Below are 5924 nucleotides of genomic sequence, written 5' to 3'. Positions count from 1 at the left end.
CCTCTGCCTCTGCCTCTGCCTCTTGTCGCCTCCGATTCCAACCAGCAGAAAAAAGCGACAACACAGCGTTCTTCTCAAAGCAGTTTATTCAGGAACCTTTCAACATGCATGCAGGAAAAATCTCTCTCGCCCCCAATCACAATCCCTTATATAACCCCTCTACCACGCCCCATCAGCCCAGTCCATGTAACAGCAGTCCATTGGCCAGAATCATCACTTGTCATATGGTCCGATCTTGCATCATGGTGCACCTGCACAGTTCACCCAGTGGACGTGACTTAATCAGGGTGTATGAGGAAGTCAGGTGAAAGTCATGAGACTTGGCTGCAGTCCCGGGTGCCATCTTGGGACTGCTGCCACACCCACTCCTCACATCTTCCCCTTCTTTACTTATTGGCAGAGAGAATGCCTGTCTTAGGTTGCCCCCTGCGGCAATGCCCCTTACCCATCATCAGGAGACAAACAGCGTTGGTTTGATCCCTGTCTTAGGTTGGTGACACGCCCAGGGAGTCTTACCCGTCATTGACTACTTCTCTAGCATGCCAAGCCACACTTGAGGAGACTATCCTGTTTCCACTGCCGCAAAAGCCTGTATCATCAAGGCTTGGGCTCTGCGCTGATGACTCTGAATGCGGCAGATGCACCAGAAGGCCAGGACACCAATGAGAATTGGGCACATGGCAAGTCCACCAATGCCAGCCCACTGTTTCAGGTGGGAGACTGCTGTGGTCAATCCCTCAGCCATGGACACGTTGACACGAGTGGAATTAATATAGTCGATGGATTGTCTCTATAAGGGATATGACCGCAGCCGTGGCTGTGGTAGCAGAAATTGCTATAGCAGTGACAATGGCCACAATGATGCCAAAAATCCCTTTTAGGTCTGAACAAAGTCATAGCAGAAGGAGTTTGAACAGGCCAGGGTACAAAACGAGGCATCCTAGTAACAACAGCTAAATGATATTCAGATGCATTCCAGCACATAATATAATAACAAATATCACTACTACAATTAACAACATTATTCTCATAAACAAACAGGCGTAGCCTGAAAAGAAACATTCCTCCCTCCAGCAAATTGAAATACAGAAGACTCAAACACACTAGAACCATTCCAATAAAAACTTGCATTGCCCCAGGCCCCTCCCGCCACCATGCTTAAGGGGGAAAGATCAGTGCAACTACCATTCACCCCACATAACACTAGCTCCTACTTGAGCTGGATTTTGATATGTCCGATTATACCCTGAAAAGGAACTATCATGGACCGTCTTCACTGCCCAAACTACTTTTCCAAGGTGGAAGGGAATCACGAACACCCCTACAAAAGGGGACCCATCTAGATTGGGAGGGTATAGTGCCATTGCCCTTGGATATACTGGCAGGCCACACCCCTCGAATCCAGGTAGCATTAGCTTCAGTAGAACTCTTAACTGGCATATCAAACCCTGCTGTGGTCTGATTATACAACTGAACACAATCACTCATCTGTGAAATATTTTGAATCATCTGAAAACACAACAATCCCTTTAGCTGAAGCTGCATAAATTCCTGCACTGGAGCTATCTCTCCATCCCATGGTGAAAAAAAGGCAATTGTAGTGAAGCATTAAATGTAAAGAATCGAGGAAACACTTGCGCCGAATGCGTCAACAGCATGGGTTTCGGGAACACAGACATAATTCCCCAATGTAGCTCTTTGGTTCTCACTAGTGGGAACATTTCCAGCCACAGGAATATCCTCATCGTTCTGCTTGTTTTGAATTGTTCTGGTCAGCCATTCTGGGACCCACAGCGGTTGTCGGTGATCCTGGGGAAACACACAAACAGACCTTCTCGACCAAACCAACAGTGGGTCAGGGTCCTTCCAACAACCAGTCAAGACATTCTTCCACATGGCCATGCCTTTTGGAGAAATATCAGGATTAACGTGTCGCTCAGCTGCAACACACCCTTGTTTATCTTCATTCAAAAACTTCAAAGTAAATAAGGCAATGGCTAATCTCTCTCTTGGTGTGGACCCAGCAGGGGCAATTCCCGTCTTTTGTTTAATTAAACATTCTTTTAAAGTATGACGGGCTCGTTCAATAATGCCTTGTATGGCAACCCATGCACCAGATGGACGCCTATCATCTTGCAAAAGGAAACAAAAGAGGCTGAAGTATAGGCTGGTCCATTATCAGTCTTTAGTTCTTTAGGCTGTCCCCAGACACCCCAAGCCTCAAAACAATGTGCAATGACCTGGCGTGCCTTCTTGCCTGTCTGTAAGGAGGCAAAAATAATGCCAGAGGCTGTATCTATGGAAACATGAATATATTTTAACTTTTCAAACTCAAGAAAATGGGTAACATCCATTTGCCACAAATGTAGGGGGCGCAATCTCCGGGGGTTAACCCCCACACTGACTTGAGGCAATAAAGGGGCACAGGTTTTGCACGCCTTCATGATCTCTCTCGCCTCTGCTTGAGAAATTTTAAATCGTGATGACAAAGTCTTTGAATTAACATGAAATTGTGCATGAAAATCACGTGTCAAATCAATAGATGAGGCCATTAAAAAGGTCATGCATATTCTGGAAGCTTTATCAACTATATCGTTCCCTTCTGCAAGGGGTCCTGGCAATCCAGTCTGAGCACGAATATGTTGAATAAAAAAAGGTGAATGCCGATTCAAAAATAATTCTTTGCAACTTAATAACTAATTCTCCAATGGTAGATCTCACATTTATTTTGCCTACTATCTCCAAACACTGCAGCATATTTACAACATACTGGCTATCAGAAATCAAATTAAAGGGACCTGGAATTAATTCAAATACTTTAATCACAATTTGCAATTCAACGACTTGTGGAGATGCAGGGGGAAACTGAATGGTAACTGGGGATGATCCTGTTATTAAATAGGCTCCTTGTCCTGTTTTAGAACCATCTGTAAAAACAAGAGGAGCATCTGGCAATGGATCTCTAGCAGAAATACGAGGAAAGATTACTGGATGTACTTTAACCAACTGTAATATTGAATCCTTGGGGTAATGATTATCTATAAGGCCTTGAAAACTACACCTCAAAATAGCCCAATTATCCTCTGTGGCTGTTAACACTTCAATTTGCTTAGCATTATACGGTACTATTAGACTTTCAGGTGCAACTCCAAAAAAAAAAAAATGCATACTTTGCTGTATACCAATCAGAGCCAACTGAGCTACTGAGGCAGGATAATAAACAAGTGTCTTGTCTGGGGAGATTTTTGGGTGTATCCATAACAGGGGAGCTCCCTGCCATAAAACCCCAGTGGGTTGTGACTCTGTTTGCAGTACGCACAAGATAAACTGTTTGGACTCATCTCGGCGTTTCAAGGCAGCACTCTGAATACTCTTTTCTACTAACAACAAAGCCTTCCTGGCAGCATCAGTAAGATATCTGGGAGAATTTAAATCTTTATTGCCTGGTAAGATATCATATAATGGCTGTAATTGTTTATTGGCCAAAGAGAGATAGGGTCGGACCCATTGAATATCTCCCAATAACTTTTGAAAATTATTCAGGGTAAATAATCCATCTGTTCGAAACTGAATCTTTTGAGGGGACACATATTTTGCTGTAATTTTTGTTCCTAAATAATTCACTACAACATCCTTTTGCACCTTTTCTGGGGCCACTACTAAATTCTGTTCCTTCAACTGTGTTACCACAAAGCTATAAGCTTCATCAAGCAAGGCATCCCTGGGAGTGGCAAGAAGTATATCATCCATATAGTGATAACACTTCACGTTTGGAAATCGCTCTCGAACTCCTTTCAGAGCTGCATCAACATAGAGTTGACACATAGTGGGACTGTTTGCCATCCCTTGTGGCAGAACTGTCCACTCAAACCTTTTATCAGGTTCAGCATGATTTTGGAAGGGGACAGTAAAGGCAAATCTTACCATATCATTTGGATGCAACGGGATAGAGAAAAAACAATCTTTAATATCTAAAACTATAATGGGCCAATTTCTGGGCAAGGCCGAAGGCAATGGCAGTCCCCTCTGTACAGGCCCCATCAAGATCATTTGCTTATTTATTTCTCTCAAATCATGCAAAAGTCTCCATTTTCCTGATTTTTTCTTTATAACAAATATTGGAATGTTCCAGGGAGATGTAGAGGGCCGAATGTGTCCCAACTCCAATTGTTCTTGTACCAGCTCTTTCACGGTTTTTAATTTTTCTGAGGGGAGTGGCCACTGAGGAACCCGTACTGGATCCTCAGTCTTCCATGTAATAGGTAATGCTCCCTCAGTGGCCCCTAGGAAAAACCCAGTCCGGCCTGATCATTCTTTTTGCGAACTGGCACTGGAGAGGTTCTACCTTGCAGAAATTGCCCTAACCCTTTTCTGGGAATATATCCCATGTCCAGCATCATGTCACGGGACTTGCTGCCATAGCGTCCTTCATTAGTCAGAACAAAGCCCATCAGAGTCATCAAATCACGGCCCCACAGAGAGACCAGAACAGCCAACACATATGGCTGAAACTGTCCAGAATGTCCTTCCTCGTCCTTCCAATATAGGAAGTGGGAACTCATTTTGGGCATCTGAGCGTACCTGAGTCCTCTCAGAGTTTGTTCTGACTGTTGCTTAGGCCAACCAGAGGGCCAATTTCTGGTACTGATGATACTACGATCAGCACCAGTATCTAGGAGACCAGATATAGCTTTTCCTTCAATCCTGAGCTTCAATAGGGGAAGGGTATCAAGATTTAGAGAGCAAAATATATTGGAGGTCCCAGTAGAGCCAAATCCCTTGTCTCCCTGTTATGAATCTTTGGCTGGAAATTGAGAGTGACAGCTGGGCAAAAGGAGCAATTGAGCTATTCTATCACCAGGGGAAATGGCAATGATGCCTCTAGGGGAAGATACCATAATCTTAACCCTTCCTGTAAAATATGAATCAATTACTCCTGGATGAACTATTAATCCTTGCATGGTAACAGAGCTCCTTCCCAAAATCAGTCCCACCGTATCAGCTGGCAGTGGGCCTTTAAAGTCTGTGTCCACCAGCTGGACTCCCATGTGGGGTGTTAATACAAGTCGGGTGGTGGAACAGAGGTCAAGTCCTGCACTCCCTGTTGTTGCTCTCTGGGGTGATTCCATTGCATCGGTGGCCTCAAACTGGGCCATCCCTCGGCTACTGCCCCATATATTTGAGGGCCCTGGGGTCGGGGGCCCCTTTTCAAGTTTTTTGACTGGGCACCACCATATTCGGGAGCAAGAGGCTGTCCATGAATATCTTTAACTGACCTACACTCACTGACCCAGTGATTTCCTTTTTTGCATCTAGGACATAACCCGGGCACTTTTGGTTGCTGGTTTCTGTCACCACTCAATTGTGGACATTGTCGTTTCATGTGGCCTGGCTGTCCACATTTAAAACAGTTATTATTCTGCTGGCCGCCTTTTCCTTGTGACATCTGTATGACAGCGGCAGCCAGACCAGAATTAGAAAGAGGTCCTCCTATTTCTCTGCATATTTTCATCCAGACCTCTAATCCTTTATGCTTATATGGATTAATTGATTGCCTGCATTCTTTGATGCACTGTTCAAAAATCAGCTGCTTCAGTAGAGGCATGGCAGCCAGCAATACCTCTCCTGGGCATATATCCAGAAGATGCCCCAACTGGTAAGCAGGGTCTCCAAAAACATGGCCTCCTGCCTCTACAAGACGAGCCACAAAGTCAGCAAAGGGCTCTGTGGGCCCCTGAACAATCTTGGTCAGGTTCCCACTCACCTCTTCTCTATTTGGAAGAGACGCCCATTCTTTAGTCCCTATGTTATTAATTTGCTCATACACTTGGATGGGATAATTAGTTTGAGCTGCTACAAATCTCCCTTGTCCCAGCAGCATGTCTTGATCCCAGGCTGGCTGGCCATTGCCAGCGTTGATTGCT

The sequence above is a fragment of the Mus musculus genome, chromosome 2 (assembly GCF_000001635.26).
Source record: "Mus musculus strain C57BL/6J chromosome 2, GRCm38.p6 C57BL/6J".
NCBI classification, from domain to species: domain Eukaryota; kingdom Metazoa; phylum Chordata; class Mammalia; order Rodentia; family Muridae; genus Mus; species Mus musculus.
The sequence above is the reverse complement of the archived record's forward strand: the minus strand, read 5'-3'. Positions refer to the sequence as shown.